This window comes from Lepus europaeus, chromosome 9 (genome assembly GCF_033115175.1).
Source record: "Lepus europaeus isolate LE1 chromosome 9, mLepTim1.pri, whole genome shotgun sequence".
Classification (NCBI taxonomy): Eukaryota; Metazoa; Chordata; class Mammalia; order Lagomorpha; family Leporidae; genus Lepus; species Lepus europaeus.
Genome location: NC_084835.1, coordinates 37999599 through 38018122, shown reverse-complemented (window position 1 = coordinate 38018122; position 18524 = coordinate 37999599). Strand labels below are relative to the sequence as shown.

General features: G+C 44.3%; 1 long non-coding RNA gene across 1 annotated transcript in view; it reads left to right on the top strand.

Annotated features, from left to right (window-relative positions):
• The first annotated feature begins 4661 nt into the window (after window positions 1-4661).
• Window positions 4662-18524, top strand: part of LOC133766516 (uncharacterized) — a 77193-nt gene continuing 63330 nt past the window's right edge. The window contains exons 1-2 of the long non-coding RNA XR_009866719.1: window positions 4662-4741; window positions 13241-13410. This is a non-coding gene — a long non-coding RNA (uncharacterized LOC133766516). The remainder of the gene's footprint in view (window positions 4742-13240; window positions 13411-18524) is intronic.

The window sequence follows — 18524 nt, the reverse complement described above, 5'->3', positions numbered from 1 at the left end:
GTTGTGTTCTGGTTAGGATGGTATTCATGTTGTCTGGGCCCAAGACATCATGGAGAGTCAGTTTTCCCATGTCTGAAAGTTGGGACAGCACCACACAAAACACAAAAATACTTACCTTAAAGGGACATACAAACTACTTTCAGCTAGGCAAGAGATCGAGAGCTGTCAGTAGCGTCAGCCACCCTAATCACAGGACCTGGGAGTTGGTGACAAGTGTGATGAAAGCCTTTGGCTGAAGGCTGGTATTGAAAACAGCAATTCTTGTGCCTGTTCGGCTTATGGATGCTGCTGGGGTGTAGGATCTGCAGGCAGCCGTGGCTTTGGTTGTATGACCTTGCTCTCTGTCCTCTTCAGCCAAAATGATCAGAGTGAAGAGCAACCTCATCAGCATTCTGTATGCAACCAGACACCCTGGACTAACCAGATTCCCTGTGTCAATATTAACTGGAGCAGGTGTTGTGGCGCAGAGGTTTAAGCATCTGTTTACCACACCAGCATCCCATACCAGAGCGCCAGTTCAAGTCCTGGCTGCTCCTCTTCAGATCCAGTTCCCTGCTAATGTACTGGGGAAGGCAGCAGAAGATGGCCCAAGTGCTTGGACCCCCGCCCCAATGTGGGAGACCTGAATGGGGTTCCTGGCTCCTGGCTTTAGCCTGACTCAGCCCCAGCCATTGTGGCCATTTGGGGAGTGAATCAGCAGATGAAAGATTCTCTCTCTCTTTCTCTCTTTTTCTTTCTCTCTCTCTGTCTCTATTTCTTTATTTCTCTCTCTCTCTCTCTCTCTCTCTCTCTCTCTCTCTCTCTCTCTCTCTCTCTCTCTCTCTCTCTCCTCCTTTCAAATGCACAAACCGTAACTAAGAACTGCAAGAGACAGAGACGCTTGGCATTGGCAGCTGAGGTAAGAGAATGCATAGGGAGGAGGCTGAAGGCAGGGCCAGGCGCAGAGCATCACGGTAAGAAGAAGCATGAGGAAGCAGAAACTCAGGCAAGGAGCAGGTCCCAGAACAAGGCCAACTAGGAGCACAGAGATCTGAACTGAGCCAGAAGAGCTGGTCCCTGGGACGCCCTCGCCCCCAGACAGCTTCCTGTTCCCGTCGTGGAGGTAATTTTTCAATATTTCCATTCAATTTTGGTCCCTCTCTACCCCCATCCCCCCTGAGCTTTTGTGCCGTTACAATACACACACCGCTTGGATTAGGTGTTGCTTGCAACCCAAAGGAAAACAGCTCAGTGAATTCTTTGTTGCAAAAGATTGATTTACTTGGACGGCAGAGTTACAGAGAGGAGAGAGAGAGATCTTCCATCTGCTGGTTCACTCCACAAATTGCCACTGGGGCTGGGCCAGGCTGAAGCTAGGGAGCTTCTTCCCGGTCTCCCATGTGGGTGCAGGAGCCCAAGCACTTGGGCTGTCTTCCGCTGCTTTCCCAGGTCATTAGCAGGGAGCTGGATCAGAAGCGAAGAACCTGGGACTTGAACTGACGCCCACATGGGACGCTGTTGTCACAGGCAGGCGCTTTACCCACTATGCCACAACCTACTGAATTCGGAATGCCAGCTGTGCACCTTTTCCTTTGTCCTCCTCTCCCCCTTAAGTTTTTACATCTAAACCGTGTTCCAGTAGTCTTGGGAACTGCCTGTGTCCTGTCTCTCCCAGCCCTGCTTTCTAATCTATCAAATGGGGGTAATACTGGTGGCAGCTGCAGCAGCAGGTTGAAGGGATTTACTGTAGCAATAGGTCTGACCTTGTACGAGCTCAAAACCTATCCACTGTTGCTATCATTGTTATCATTAGTCCCATCCGAAGACAGGGTGCCAGGAACTAGATGCCATTGCTCTCCGGTCTAAGAATGCCCCTCAACTTTTCTCTTTAATGGAAGCAGTAAGCAGGATGTAGAGATGTCAGAGGGACGCTTGAAGGCTTTTTGTGGCCTTGAGAATTGCTACTCTTGGCTTTCAAACATCAAAATGATGTAGGGGGACTGTTTAAATTCAGAGTCCCCGGCCCTATCCCTAGAGGGTCTGATTTAACAGGTCTCTAACAGGGCCTGGAAAAATGCATTTTTCAAAGCATCCAGGGAGATTGGACACTTTTGGGAAAAACTGACTTGAGCCTCTCAGCATGGGATGTTCTTGATCTCCTGGGAACCCCTGGGTGTGGAAGACAGCCCAGCTTCAGGGTGGAAGGGTCTGCTGCTCAAATACCCACCAGTTCTGTGTGCAAATCAGGCACTTACTTACTTTTGATCTAGAATTGGAAGCATCAATGCCTTTGGAGATCCCATCCCAGCCTAACTTCCAAATATAGCTCATTTTGTGTGAGACAGAGTCCAGAAATGATTTCAAGAAGGAAAATCCATCAGAAATTGCAGTAGCTAAAATAATCAGAGGCAAACATGGGTTGAAGTTCATAGAGAGATGGTTAAGCTGTTCAATGACACAATCACACCCAGCAGGAGCTCATGCAGAAAGTTCTGTGGATACTTGTGTTGCCTACTGGATTGGCTGATCACAAATCATCAGCGTTGATGAGCAGCTTTTTGCCCTTAACACGCCACCTGTTAGCAAACAGATGGGCCCAGAAGTCCTAGAAAAACCCAGGGAAGTAGGGCCATAAAAGTCAACTACCTTAGGCCAGGTTCTTTGGATTTTAAGCAATCAGAACGTCCTTCGATCTAAGGAGAGGGGAAAAGGAGTTTATTTGAAAGACGCTGTCTATGGTGCAAGAACCCTGAAGCAGAAGCGTCAGGGCCTGGAACCCTGATTAAGAAAGCCACCCAGAGAGGTGCATGTTCGGACAGTGGTTCAAAAGCCACTGAGGAAGCCTGAATTCAAGTTCCAGTTCCGCTTCCATTTCCTGCTTATGTGCGTCTTGAGAGGCAGATGATGGCTCCAGCTTGGTTCCCTGCCTCCCACATAGGGAGTCCTGGATTCAGCTCCCAGCTCCTAGCTCAGCCCTGAGCCCTACGGGCATCTGGGGAGTGAATCAACAGATGAGATCTCTCTCTCTCTTTTTCCAATAAAATAAAAATAAATATTTTTTTAAAAAAAAAGCCACCAAGAGCTCAGAAGGTTTCCACTTCAAATTTTTAAACCCTGTCTCCTTTTCGTTGTATTTAATCTTCTCTTTGTTAATCAGCGTTTGCAGCTGTGGCAGGGTCATGGACGTCTGTGATTTTCCTCTGCTCCCAAGTTACCATCTCCCTCCTTTAATCACTTATTCTTCAAAGGATCTGTTTGGTTCTATTTAGATCAAGTGCTAACTCCTGGCTCTAGCAAATAGCAGATGACCAGGGCTGGAATCCTAGGTTGCTGACATGGGGGCAGAGTGCTGATTCTTGTGAAGGAGGGAACAGTTTGTAGGTAGACAGAGTCACGAGCTGGGCAGAAACCCCCGAAATATATTTCTGATAAAAATTATCCTGGGGGGTGGGGGCCAGCACTGTGGGGCAGCAGCTAAAGCCTCCACCTGCAATGCCGGCGTACCATATGAGCACTAGTTCGAGTCCTGGCAGTTCCACTTCTGATCCAGCTCTCTGGAATGGCCTAGAAAAGCAGTGGGAGATGGCTCAAGTGCTTGGGCCCTTGCACCCACGTAAGAAACCTAGAAGAATCTCCTGGCTTCGGATCTATCTCAGTTCCAGCCATTGTGGCCATTTTGGAAGTGAACTAGAGGATGGATCTGCCACTGCTGCTGTAATGCTGCCTTTCAAATAAATAAATCTTTAAAAAAAAATTATCCTAGGGGTTGGTGCTATAGTATAGTGGGTTAACCCACCATCTGCAATGCTGACATCAGATTTGAACACCGGTTCAAGTCCCAGCTGCTCCGCTTCTGATACAGCTCCCTGCTTTTGTGCATGGGAAAGCAGCAGAAGATGGCCCAAATACTTGGACCTCTGCACCCACTTAGGGGACCCAAATGAAACTCTTGGCTTAGGCGTGGCCCAGCCCTGGTCATTGCAGCCATTTGGGGAGTGAACCAGCGGATGGAAGATTTATATTCTCTCTCTCCCCACTGTGCTCCCCCCCCCCATTTCTGCCTCTGCCTCTCCCTCTCTGTAACTCCACCTTTCAAACAAATAAGTAGATCCCAGTAACAACCCAAGGAGAAGAACTGGGATGATGATGTATTGGATGATTACCTATTGGACATTTTTTCCAAAAAGTTCTTTGCACTATATTTACTGAATTGAAGCTGCAATCTCCTAGGAAAAGTTTCTACAACCGTCTCCCTACCCAGACCCTAGAATTCTAATTGGCCCAGTCCTAGCTAAGTATTGCATACAAACAAACACAGTTCAGGAACCAAAAAAACAGTTACAGCTCTGCGCTCAAACCTATACGGCCTCTTGAGGAATTGCTAAGAGAGCAGGTGAATTCTTAATGCATAGCAGACAGCCTAAAAAGTTTCTCTCCCCTTTGCTGCCTCTGTGTCTGTTCTGCATATGGATGCCAGCTCCCCCACCCCCCAGCTCCCTCCGGGTTCTGTTCCTTCCCCTCGATTTCCGCCCCCAAACAAACTTGCACGTGTACAGGCCTTTTGGGTCACAGTTTCCAGTTTCCCTCACCTGCTCTTTATTATGTAAATTTATTTCTTTTCCTTTTTTGTCTCTGCTTTGCTCAGTACTTTGTCTCAAAACTGTGTTGTTTTTTTTCTCCCAAGCTGCAGGGGCCACAGAGGATCTTCTCCCCTGATTCCACAGCCTGTGTGAATTCCTTCCAACTGGTGGCCTCATGGGAGGTAAGAGACCAGTTGTGTGAAAGGTGGTCAAGGCCCACAACTAGCTGGGAGTCCTTTGTGATAGATAAGATCTCAGGCCTGTCTTCTTTGTCACCCCCCCCCCCCCCCACACACACACACACAGCCACAGCTGCTGCAGAGCATTGAGTGACATGCACTTGAACAGGTGCCATCAAACTGCAAAAACACTGCCTCTCCATGGCCTCCCCTTGGCGTTCAGCTCTTTGATGGTCTGTCCAGAGAGGACAGTCACATGGCTTCCATCCGCGTTCTACTTGTTCTTTATCTGGCTCATTGGTTGTCATTCACCAAATCTCGGCCTACACATGCTTCTTCCAGAAAGAAAAATCTGGCCCCAGCAAGTTGGAAAGGGGACCTGTGATGTGGGCTCCTGTGGAACTCTGCCTCTCCCTCATCCCCTTAGGGGATTGTGTTGCCTTTTCTCTACCCCTAGAACCTATATCTTTGGGGGCAAGTGTTTTAGCTGTCTTTCCAGGACTCTTCCTCCAAGGTATAACATACAGGTATGCTCAAAGGATGTTTTGAAGTATATTCAAAGGCAAATTGGCTTTTCACACCTTTGAGTGAGTCCCCCATTCATAGCCTTCCTTCCTAAGGGAAGGCTTATTGCCCCTGGATAATTGCTGCCCAGCAAAATTTCATGCAGAGCTCCCTGTCAGCCGTGGAGTCTGCGATGAGCCTTGCCTTACCAAATTTCCTGCAAAGGGGTATTTTTTAGAAATAAATTCCAACTAGGCAGTCATGTTTTCCAGTTTCAAGGAGTCCATAATGCTCTTGGATTCTGTAATGAAGCTACCAACATGTCAAGTGCTATCAACTATAAATACAAAAAAGCAAAGTCAAGAGTTCGTGCCACTGAATTATAATCAGATGATTTATAATATAATGACAGACCCATCACTAAGAAGTGAAGATTCAAGAGTAATCAAATCCATATGGGTTGGGGAAATGGTACCAAGCAGTAACAGTATATTAACAAATGGAATAAATTATCATAGTTGAACATATTTCTTCCATGGGCCTAGTGCTAATTACAGTACCATTGTTTACTGGAAAATGTATCTGAGCACGCAAGGACAAAATCAAGGCACACTTAGCAGGTAATAGAAATCTGCAGCTGCATTAGAAGTAAGTGAGATGCTGCAGCACTTGATTTAATAGAAGCCCCAGTGGCAGAAGAGGCTGATCCAACAAAAAGTCACTAACAAATCTAAGAAAAGCCAATGTTAGGCAAGCATTTCATATATAATCTAGGTTAGTATTTCTTATAAATTAGGATTCCAGTGGAGAAAGATTTGCAAAGGTAGGCATTCAGCCATTAGGGAGTGCTCCAGCCCTGAAGTTTTCAGAAATATTAAAGTCAATTTGTTTATTCTACAAAGAGTTTTCTCTCTTTGGTCAATGTGAGAAAAACAGACAATGCCACTTGAAAATACGTTGTATGAGATGAAATTTTCCTGATCTACGAAAAAAATGCATATAGAATGATGGACACCCACCAGTCGATAGCAGATCCTCCAGACCTAGAAAGAAGAGCTAATTCATTTCAAAATTAGTCCAGATAAACAGTCCAAAAAAGGAGTTGGCCTGCTTCTTTGTAAAATCTGTTCTCTAAATCTCATCTACCTACTGTTGCAAGGTTGTTTTTCCATTCAGCAGAATGAGAGTCTGGGGAAGATTTGTATCAGAATGGACGTGGCTGAGGCACTTACTACTCATCAGATATCAATGTATTCTCCCCCCCCCCCCACCGCCACCTGCTGCCACCCACTAACAATGCCCTTGCAATGGGGACAGGTTGTGTAAGTAGTGCAGACTGAGTAACCGTGAGAGAAGGTCAGGTGTCGCTTGCAGACAAAGGCAGTGGACATGTCCTGGGCATTCACCTACATTATCTCATTCCACGCTGTGGTGACCTGGATACCGTGTGTTCAGAGGGGAGTTACTAAGTAGCAGGCAGACCAGATCCCTAAGTGACTTTGTGGAACTTGGCTTAAATAAAGAAATATACCTCTGTTGTGTTCAACTGAAGAGATGTCAGGGTTCATTTATTCCTACTGCCTACTCCAAACTATTGTGACTAACCCAGGAGGCCAGTCCCAAATGAGCTCTCAGAGTTCTTTCTCACCTACTGCATCTACTCCCATGTTTCATCTGATAGCCGGGAGAAGCTCTGGAGGCCACGGTAACCAGTGCTTTGGAGGTGGTTTTGTGTTTCTAGGTTTGGTTGCTTGTTTGCTTACGTTTGTTTGAATGGATCAGTTAATTAAAGCCTGCAGTTCTGATGATGCCCTTGGAGAATCTGTGAGACTGGAAGCTCCGAGCAGGTGCACACCTATTTTGCTCAATGTTATGTACACGTGTGCTCAACTAAGTGTACACAGTAGGCATCCAGTAAATTCTTGCTGAATAAACAGAATGGAAGAATCTAATTAAATAATTTAATTATGCAAATATTATGTAGATTGCCTTGAGCACTTAGTCACCTCAAGCACTTGTCTTGAAAGACATGAGAAGATAGGAAGGTAGAGGCTGTGGAAGAAGATCACTGAACCGGATTCATTGGACAGCACACTCATTTCTCAGATATTTATTGAGTACCCACTGTGTGCATTAGTCTTGGATTATGGATAAAACAATAAACAAGTCAGACAAGTGCCCTGCCTTCATGGAGGTCTGCTTTTCTTATCTCCCATGTCTTTTTTTTAAAGCCAGATTTTGGCCTGCAAAAAGCAAATCGCTCTGCTATCTAGCTATCTGGTCTAAAAATGAAGGCATGGCAGAAGGTCCAAATACCATAGCAGTATGTCACTCAATAAACCGTGCTTTCTTGGAGCCCCTGGCTGCTGACCTGCCTGCCTTGCTTTCCTTTCCACGGCGTCTCCATGGAGATTCCCACCTTCTCAGTTCTCGTTTGAACAGAGCAGATGACTCCTAACCTTCTTGCCCAACTCATTCTTAAGAAAAGCTGTTTCTTTCTGCGAATGTCTCTTGATGTACTCCTGGCTCCATTTCCTGCTGCTGCTGTGATCACTGGTTTTGTAGATGGCTGTGGGCCTGCTCTGTGTTAAACACCCTCAGCCAGGAACTCACAACGAAGAGTGTTTTCAAAAAGGGCACAGCCTCCCAAGAGACAAGGTCCCTGGGGTCCTAGTTGCAGTCAGAACTGAACTGGTCAAAGGACTCAAAGGTGGTTTCCTTCCCTGTCGATGCCTCAGATTGCCAAGGACCACACAGTAACATGCAAGTGATGAGTGAGCAGTGCTCTGCAAGCCAGCAGCAGCTGCTCATGACCCTCCCCCCGACAACAAGTGCTTCCTCCCCAACAGCTGGAGCATCACCAAACAGCTGGAAATGCAAGTTGACTGTCCTTGAGGATCTGGAATGGAAGGAGATTTACCAGTATCCATCTCTGCCTTTGCAACCTCTTAAGTCCTCTCCAGTATTTTGAGCAGACCCAACTTTGCCCATGAGATGTATGTCACCCAGAAACATGTATTCTTGTGAGAAGTCTTCCTGAAGCCATCCAGTCAGTCCTCCCCTTCTTTCCATCTATGTTCTACAAATTAATGCTGTCCAAACAGTCCTGTAAGTGAATCCTTTTTTAAAGACTGAGGCTAAGACCTGGCCAGCCAGGGCATAGGGTTACAACTTTGTGTACTGACACCTGCAGGTAAGATCCCTTGGAGTGAGTAGTTAAGTACCATGCAAAGAAGAAGCTATTGAAGAAGTTGGCAAAGAAATTGGACCCCAGTGAGCAGGCACATTGGGGATCTCCAAGTCTTCATTTGCTTCTTTCATGAGGCCTCTGCTTTCTCTTCTTCCTGTCTCCTCTCTGACCTTGAACATGTGCCTATATCTTCCTGGAACTAGCAAAGGCTTCTTCCTTTTGACTGGTACCTCCAGGTAAATAGTGAGGATAATAACTAGGGAAACCACAACCAAAGTGTTTGCACTATGCTACCCTCCCCAAGGCAAAAGAGTACCTGTATTGGAGAACCCTGTGAACTCTGATTTCAATCAAGAATATGAGTCAGCCAAACCCTTAGCAAAGGGGGAAAGGAGAAACAAAGAGGGGCTCCTCCTCTTTGTTGTGAGTTCCTGGCTGAGGGTGTTTAACACAGAGCCGGCCCACAGCCATCTACAAGACAAAGGGTCTACTAGTATGAAATCCGGACAGGACATACCTCCCTGCGTTCTTGGAATGGGTCCTTGTCTACAAAGCAGGGAAAAAATTCATGTGAAGATTATGCCATGTACCTTCTTTAATCTTAGATGATTGAACTAATGAGCTAACTTCTAAGAAATAGGCATTGTGAATTTTATTATGGATCCTGTTCAGTGGCATGAAATTAAGGGAATCATCTATATATTTCTGCATTCTGCTACTATTGATACTTGATTTTTTTCTTGTCTTCCCACTCCCTTCTCTGAGACTATACCATAAGAAAAGAACTTTAGCTGTAAATAGACTTTCACTCCCTTGCATCCATCATTTGCCATCCCAAAGGATAATGTTAAGTAGTTAGTTGGTAAGTAGTTAGTTGTTAAGTAGCCAAGGATAAAACCTGTATGGTAGAGGTTCAGCATTCAGTTGCACCTGGATCCTGGGATTATAATCTGACTCAGGGCCCCATTGTACAACAAATAATGTTAATATGTCCACATGTGTGTGTATGTGCACACATGCGTATATGCACATATAAACCATAGGTTTGTAGAGATCTGTTTTTAGGAATTGTGTACATCAGAGCAGATAGATTTAATATTATAACAAATCCACCAAAATATTTTTTAAACTTTTTTTTAGAAAATATTTATCTATTTACTTGAAAGGCAGGGTTACAGAGAGGCAGAGGCAGAGAGAGAGAGAGAGAGAGATTTTCCATACGTTAGTTCACTCCCCAAATGGCCATGATGGCTAGAGCTGGGAGCTTCTTCCTGGTCTGCCATGCAGGGGCATGGGCCCAAGAACTTAGGCCATCTTCCACTGCTTTCCCAGGGTATACAGAGAGCTGGATCAGAAGTAGAACAGCTCAAAACAGTGTGCATATGGGATCCCTATACTGCAGGTGGTGGCTTTACCCACGCCATAGTGCCAGCCCCCAAAAATATGTCTGTCTTCAGTGTGTGTTATCTGACAGTTTTACAACACTTTTACTTATCTACTATTTTTTAAAGTTTTAAATAAATAATAAACTTTTTAAATAGTAGATAAATAAAAGTTTTGTATTTTTTATTTATTTGAGAGGTAGATTTACAGACAGTGAGAAGGAGAGACAGAAATGTCTTCAATCTGCCGGCGCCGCGGCTCACTAGGCTAATCCTCCGCCTTGCGGCGCCGGCACACCGGGTTCTAGTCCCGGTCGGGGCACCGATCCTGTCCCGGTTGCCCTCCTTCCAGGCCAGCTCTCTGCTGTGGCCAGGGAGTGCAGTGGACGATGGCCCAAGTGCTTGGGTCCTGCACCCCATGGGAGACCAGGATAAGCCCCTGGCTCCTGCCATCGGATCAGCGCGGTGCACCGGCCGCAGCGCACTACCACGGCGGCCATTGGAGGGTGAACCAACGGCAAAGGGAAGACCTTTCTCTCTGTCTCTCTCTCACTGTCCACTCTGCCTGTCAAAAAAAAAAAAAAAAAAAGAAATGTCTTCGATCTGCTGGTTCACTCCCCAAATGGCTGAGCCTATTGGAAGCCAGGAGCCAGGAGCTTCTTCCGGGTCTCCCACATTGGTGCAGGGACCCAAGTGCTCAGGCCATTTGCTGCTGCTTTCCCAGGGCATAACAGAGTTGGATTGGAAGTGGAGCAGCCAGTACTCCAACCCGCACCCATATAGGGTGCTGGCACCACAGGCAGAGTATTAACCCACTGTGTGACAGCGCTGGCCTCTCTACTGTTTCTTAGAAGCAAGCCTGTGAGAACAAGTTTGATGTGACTGCATGAATATGTATGAATAAGAAACCACCAGTAAAACTCTTGGGTGCTGTGAGTGAATTATGATAAAGTGAGAATGCTGTGATATAAAGGGCATTCCCCATTCAGCTCAGGAGAGTGTCCCAAGAGTGTTTATCAAATCTCTATATCTTTGGAGCCCAGCAGAGAGCCTGACCCATATAGCTCAGTAAACATTGTTAATAAAATCTCATTAAACCGCCTATGTGCTAGCCATTGTGTGAGGCACCAGATAGATTTAAAAGATATAGCTTTGCCCTTGAATGGTCTACCTAATAAGAAGAAATAGGCATAAATGTTCTCAAAGAGACTATTTGAGTTTGCTTCTTTGGGATACAGGAGTTCAGCAGGAGATGCAGAGACAGGACAAGCTCAGCAACATGAATGGTGTGACGTGTTCAGGGAATCCCATACCTTGAGTGTGGTTAGGGTCTCAGGTGCCAGATGACACTGGGGTGATAGATGGAATGGAAAAAGGTCTTGAATGTCATTGCAAAGGAGTTTGAGCTCTGTTTTCTGGGCAGTGAGGAGCCTCTACGTTTCTTAGATAGGGGCCTGAAGGGACTCAACTCATTTTACAGAAAGTATACTCTGGTAGCAGTACGCAGTAGAGCAGCCCGCCCTCACCTGTGGTTTCACTTTCGATAGCTTTAGTCACCCGTAGTCACCTGCAGTCTGGAAAATTGCAGATGCAAACAGTTTCTAAGCTTTAATTTGCATGCCATTCTGTACAGGGTGATGAGATCTTGCACCATCCTGCTCCATCTCACCCAGAACATGAATCATCCTCTTGTCCAGTAATCCAGGCTGTATCTACTACCAGTCCGTGAGCCACTTAGTAGCCATCTCAGCTACCAGATCAAGCATTGCAGTATCACAGTTCTTCTGTTCAAGTAACCCTTATTTTAATAATGGTCCCAAGGTACCAGATTCTGGCAACTTGGGTATTCTAAAGTGACACCACTCTGGCCTCAGAATCAGCCCTCAAGGCATTCAGATCTGGCTGAAGAGCCCATGAGAGTATAGCAGGCATGGAAAGCCAAGATATCATGGAAAAAAAAAAAAGACCTAAATGAATGATCTCTGTGAGTGAGATCCCAGTGGAAAGAATGGGGCCATCAAAGAAGGAGGTACCCTTCTCCGAAGGGAGGAGAGAACCTCCACTTTGACCATGACCCTATCGGAATAAGATCAAAGTCAGCGAACTCTAAAGGCTTCCATAGCCCTGGCAACTCATGACTAGAGCCTAGGGAGATTACTGACGCCATGAACAGGAGTGTCAAATTGTTAAGTCAGCAACAGGAGTCACTGTGTACTTACACCCCATGTGGGATCTGTCCCTAATGTGTCGTCTAAAGCCAAGTGATGCTGTGACTGGTACTGAAACAGTATTTTTATACTTTGCGTTTCTGTGTGGGCGCAGACTGATGAGGTCTTTGCTAATTATATACTGAAGTGATCTTCTGTATATAAAGAGAATTGGAAATGAAAAAAAAAAAAAAACAACCTGGTGTTAAAATGGAAATGGCATAGAAAATTAATTAATTTGAAAAAAAAATTATGTAGGATCTCTGTCTTTAATGTGCTGTACATTGCTATTTAATGCTATAATTAGTAATCCAATGGTAGTTTTTTCACTTGATGTTGCTATATGGGCAAAATGTTGAAATCTTTACCTAATATATACTAAACTGATCTTCTGTATACAAAGAGAATTGAAAATGAATCTTTACATGAATGGAAGGGGAAAGGGAGCGGGAAAGGGGAGGGTTGCGGGCGGGAGGGAAGCTATGGGAGGGGGGAAGCCATTGTAACCCATAAGCTATACTTTGGAAATTTATATTCATTAAATAAAAGTTTAATAAAAAAAAATAAATAAATAAAGTGACACCACAAAGGACTCCCTTTAATGGGACAAGTGAACATTCATCGTAGGTGTTATATGTAGGAAGAAACATTTGGTGTGTGTGTATGTGTGTGTATGTATATATTTATGTATATGTATATATATATATTTATGTATATGTATATATATGTATATATGTGTGTATATATACATATATGTATATATGTGTGTATATATATACATATATACACATATATATATATATATATATATATATATATGGGCTTCAGTACCTGGGGATAAGAGGGATTACTAAACAATTTCAGAGTGGAAGGAAAATTGAGAATTGAGGTCGGAGAAACTATTGCATCATTCCAAGCAAGATTATTTGGGAATGAGTGCCAACGATGCCCAAATAGACTGAGCCAAGGAAAGAAAGAAAGCAGGTCTGCTTGATGGGCTCCAGCTCCTTCTCCCTGTCCTCGCTCTGCTTGAGCCCGTTTATTTTCAGATGGCATTCATCAACCGGCTTCTCAGCCCGGGAGCTGGCTCAGCTGACGGCAGGGGAGGGGGCGTGGAGGAGGAGGTCTCCGGATGTGCTCCTTGAATTGCAAACAGGACAGCCCTCCATTTGTCTTCCAGTGGAACATCATATTGTTTTTTCTCACTCTCTTCCAACAGGGACAATCTAGGACAGAACAAGGACCAAGTCACCAAGCCTCTGGATGTGATCATGTGGCATCCCATCTGTGAGCCCCAGGAAAATGCAAAGTTGGCCAGTGCTGGGGGCCAGTCCTTATTTATATCATTTCCAGATGGCATCTTTTGATTGATACTTGGCAAGTGCAAGAGTAAGTTGACTTTCCTTTTTTAACAAACTGCATTTGTTGCCAACACTGTAATGACTGATGCCTACAGAAGTCTTTCAATGACTATACTTAAAACAAGATAGCATGGGTAAGATTGAAGAACATTTAGTTTGAAACCTCTTAAAAGTTCTGTTCTGGGGCTATGGGGTTAGACCACATACATCCCTGAATGTAGAGTGGAGCTTCCACCAAAGGGAACAGATGATCCTGTTGCCAGCTGACTTGGATGTAAGTCACTCTTAGGGAAAGAGTGAACTTCCTTCAAAGGTTGGAGATGAGTCAGGCCAAGAGGCATGAAAAGGTCCCAAGAGTGAAACAGGTTCTCTGGCTGTGCCCGGACTGTGGATATGCCATGACCCATGAGGGCACCATTGTCAGAGACTACAGTGTGAATTTGTACTTGGATTGTATGTGAAGGTGGCCTTGTGTCCCACAGAAACAAGAAAGTGGCTCCATGGGAGAACTTGGAATGTCTACAGGAGGAAGCACAAATTGAGAGAGCCTGTAGCTAAGCTTGGGTGATGTGCTAGAGAAAAGATCATATTCCTGGCCTTTGCAGTCAGACAGGGGGAAGACAGCGTAAGTGCTCAAGCCAGTGGCAGCAGTGGAGCCTGGGATACAAGGTCAGCACATCACCAGCCTTTGCTCTGGGGCAGAGATGACAGATTTCCAGGGACATGACTGTTTGAGGCATTGATCGTGCCTGTCAGCTTCACAGGGGCAAATACCTCATGGGAACAACTCAGCATTTGGATATAACTAACACATTCTTGGGTGTAAATGGCCACTCATCTGAGCAGGCAGGGACAGAGTTACTGTACTTTGAAGCATCTGTGTGGGGTGATAATGGTTGTCCACCAAAATGGTGAACAGATATCCCAATGACGTGTGATTCTCTTGCCCTCTTGTCTGGGGAAGGGAAGAAAGCCATATGTGGATTTCATGTTTGCTTATCCATGAAAGAGGCTGATGGATTTTATGAGGATATTGGATTCCAGCATGTTGGACATTGTAGGGAGGTTGGGTTTCTATGCATCAAAAGGTATATCCCAAGTTGTAACCCCACTAGACAATGAATGTGCCCTTGTTTGCGGTCATGGCTGATGTCATCAGTCCAAGGCTCCCCAGATGAGGTCATCCTGAATTTCAGTCTGGGCCCTAAGACCAATGACTGGTTATATAAGAAAAAGGAGAAAGGGAGGAAAAGCAAGATGCAAAGACACACAGGGAGAAAAGCTGTGTGGAAACGAGGCCGCTGCTAGGGCTCTATGATCACTTGTCAAGCAGCACTGGAAGTCATGGAAAGAGTCAAGAAAGGATTCTACTCTAGACCATTGTGAGAATGGCCCCGCGGACTCCCTGCTTTGCAATGTGGCATCCGAAACAGTGAGAGAATACATTTCTGTTGTTGGAAGCCACCCAGTTGACGGCAATGTATTATGGCAGCGTTGTGAAAGTCATGGGAGCATATTCAGTATTTGCCAATATAAAAATGAAGACAAGTTCATGATTTCAGGCTCCTAGTTCTAATGGGAGTTTCTAGAAATCTGGTTAAGAGCATGTGACTGGTTCATTAAGTTTTTTAAATAGCCATTCTCAAACTTGTGTGTGTATCAGAATCACCTTGGGGGCTCATTAAAGCTGATTGCTGGCTGTACACCCCCCCGACAGTTTCTGATTCAAGACGTCTGGAGTAGGGCCCAAGAATTTTCATTTCCAGCAGGTTCCCAAGTGATATTGATGCCGCTAGCTCAGAAACACACTTTGAGATCTATGGAGCTGAAGGTTGCAGCCAATTGGGGCAAATGACTATTTCTAATTTTAGAAAATAGTAGAAATTCTGGGGGAAAGAAGCGGATAATGAAAAGGGAAAAAAAACCATGTTTTTTGTTTGCTGTGGTTTATAGAGGCCAAGTTATAAATCACACAAACAGGATTTACTCTCTATAAGCAATATTGTCTCTGCCAGTCAAATTCCAGTCATTTTTCCTTGATCACTCTGTAAACTGATCTGGCACTTTGTGGGCAATATTTTGGAGGTTTCCTAGGAGGATGCTGGTTCCTTGCAGAAGTCACAGATGTCGTTAGCACTGTAGGATCCTTTCTTCCTACACGGGGTCCCTGTTGTACACTGCTTCATGTCCCCTTGGCCTCTGCAGCACCCGCTGCCATGTTAAAGAGGTCAACTTGGATTATAAACAGCTTCATGTAGGGCCAGCCTGACATGACTGCCCCTTTGGTCATGGCCCTGGGGCCTTTTGCCTCTAGCTTCTGGCCCTGGGTCCTCTCTAGCTTCTGGCCCTGGATCTCAGGCCTCTTGCACACCCAACCCAAGAGTGGGAAGCAAGTCATTTATTTCCAAGAGGTCATTCTTAACAAGAAGGAGCTGAGCTGATTGATAAATATTTTCTAGGTGGACAGTCCTATGGCTTCCCAAAATGTCTCATGGGATTATTAATTGACCATCAAGGTGTTCCAGCAAGTGGCAGTTGAGTCTAGAATTTTGGTCCTTCCCTCTTGACTCCATCCCCACTGCCTCACTGCTGCTCCCTGGGGTCACTTCCCAAGTAAACCTAGCTGCACCCACCCACCCTTTGTTTCAGGTTCCACTTTATAGGGAACCCAGGCTAAGACACTTAACTGTGCTCAGATTTCTCCTTCTCTATCTTCTGGATATTGATGCAAATCCGCAGATTCTAGGTACATACGTACATATGACATTTGGAGGGACTACAGAAGGGAATGGTAATGTCAGTTGGCTTCTGTTGGGTGGTGTCATGCTAAGAAATGCTAAGAAAAGAAATTGCCTGTAAGTGATTGGTGGGAGTGGGCAACAGGATCTGAAATATCACCTGTCTACCGCCTCCCTTCCTAGAGAAAGACCATGGATTTCACTGTTTTCATCACAGTGAGGTGCTTTGTTGTCTCAGGCAGATATCAGAAAGGCTAGGAGTTTATCTGTGCTCACAATAGGTAAATCCCAAAGGTACATCCTATAGTTTGTTTTAGTTTAAGAGGCAGATATTCGCCTGGTAACCAAGGGTCTTCTTGGATGTCTGTGATGCCAACATAACATGCACTTGACTTTCCCTACAGAGGACATGTCTTGTAAATACTCTGGCTTTTTTGTGCTCTGAAACTTCTTGAACTGTGTAATTTAGTCTGGTGATTGTTCACAACTACTGTATGATCTGAAATGATAGAAGGGAGATTTTGTCCTTTTCTTAAGATTGTAGTAAAATAGGAAGCTTAAAATTTTTCACTGAAAATGGAATTTAAAAATAAGTTAATTTGCTCCCCAAAATGGGAATCCATGCATATGAGAGGTTTCCAAAAGTGCAGAAGATGTATTACTTTAAAACTATGCATGAATTTCAAAAGCTTGCACCAAGATAAACTTACTGTTAATTATATTTTCCATGAATTTTAAAAAGTACCCCTATATTTATAACATAAAATTTACCACTTAACAATTTATCTGAGAGACAGAGATAGAAGGAAAGAGGTTCCATTCAATCCCCCAAATGTCAACAATGATCAGAGCTAGGCTGGACCAGAGTCTGGGAATTCAACCCAGGTCTTCCATGTGGATGGCAGGAACCCAATTACTTGAGCCACTGCTGCTTCCTGCCAGGGTTTGAATTAGTAGGAATCTAGAGTCACAAGCAAGTGCCAGAATCAAACACGGGTACTCTGCTGGAGACACAGACGTCTTAACTGGCATTTATCTGCTAGGCTAAGTACTAACCCCTTAGCATTTTAATATTTAATTTAGTAGCATTAAGTGCATCTACATTGTTGTACAACCACTATTTGTTTCTCATTTTCCCCCAGAAATCTTTCATTTAAGGTATACAAACTTCATGTATTTCATAAATAAAACTTTAGGAATGTAGTGATAATGATTCTACCCACCGTACTCACCCCCACTCTCACTCTTCTTCCTCCTCTCTCTAGTATTGCAATTCTTATTTTTTTACTAAGATCTATTTTCATTTACTTTGTACACAGAAGATTAACTCTATACTAAGTAAAGAGTTAAATAATATGAAAACAAAAAACTCTTCCTCAACAATTTTCTGATTTCTCTTTTGATTTCTCCTATGACCCACTGTTCATTCAGGAGCATGTTATTCAGTTTCCATGTGTTTGCATATGTTCTAGAGATCCTTGACTTGTTTATTTCCAACTTCATTCCATTGTGGTCAGGGAAGATGCATGGTATGATTTCGATTTTTTTTAATTTGCTGAGACTTGCTTTATGGCCTGGCCATAAAGTTCTTTGCACTGGTGAGAATGTGTATTGCGCAACTGCAGGATGAAAAGGTCTGTAGGTATCAGATATATAGTGTGATTAACTGTTGTTTCCTTGCTGATTTTCTATCTGGTTGATCTGTCCATTGCTGAAATTGTGGTATTGATGTCCCACATTACTGTGGTATAGGAGTCTATGTCTCCCTTTAGATCCATTAACATTACTTTTAAATAGCCAGGTGCCCTGTAATTAGATGCATATACATTTATTGTAGTCACATCTTCCTGTTGAATCAATTCCTTATTCTTTGTCTCTTTAAACAGTTTTTGTGTTAAAGTCTATTTTATCTGCTATCAGGATGGTGACACCAGCTCTTTTTGGTTTCTGTTAGCATGGAATATCTTTTTCCATCCTTTCACTTTCATTCTAGGTGTATCTTTGTTGATAAGATGTGTTTCTTGTAGGCAGCAAATAGATAGGTTTTGTTTTGTTTTGTTTTTTCCCGTTCAGACAGTCTGTATGTTTCAACTGGAGAGTTGAGGCCATTTACATTCAATGTGTCTATTGATAACTTTTTTAAAGATTTTATTTATTTATTTGAAAGTTAGTGTTAAAGACAATGAGAAGGAGAGACAGAGAGAAAGGTCTTCCATCCGCTGGTTCACTCTCCAAATGGCCGCAACAGCTGGAGCTGCGCCAATTTGAAGCCAGGAGCCAGGAGCTTCCTCCAGTCTCTGACACAGGTGCAGAGGACTTGGGCCATCTTCTACTGCTTTTCCAGACCATAGCATAGAGCTAGATTGGAAGAGGAGCAGACAGGACTAGAACCGGCGGCCATATG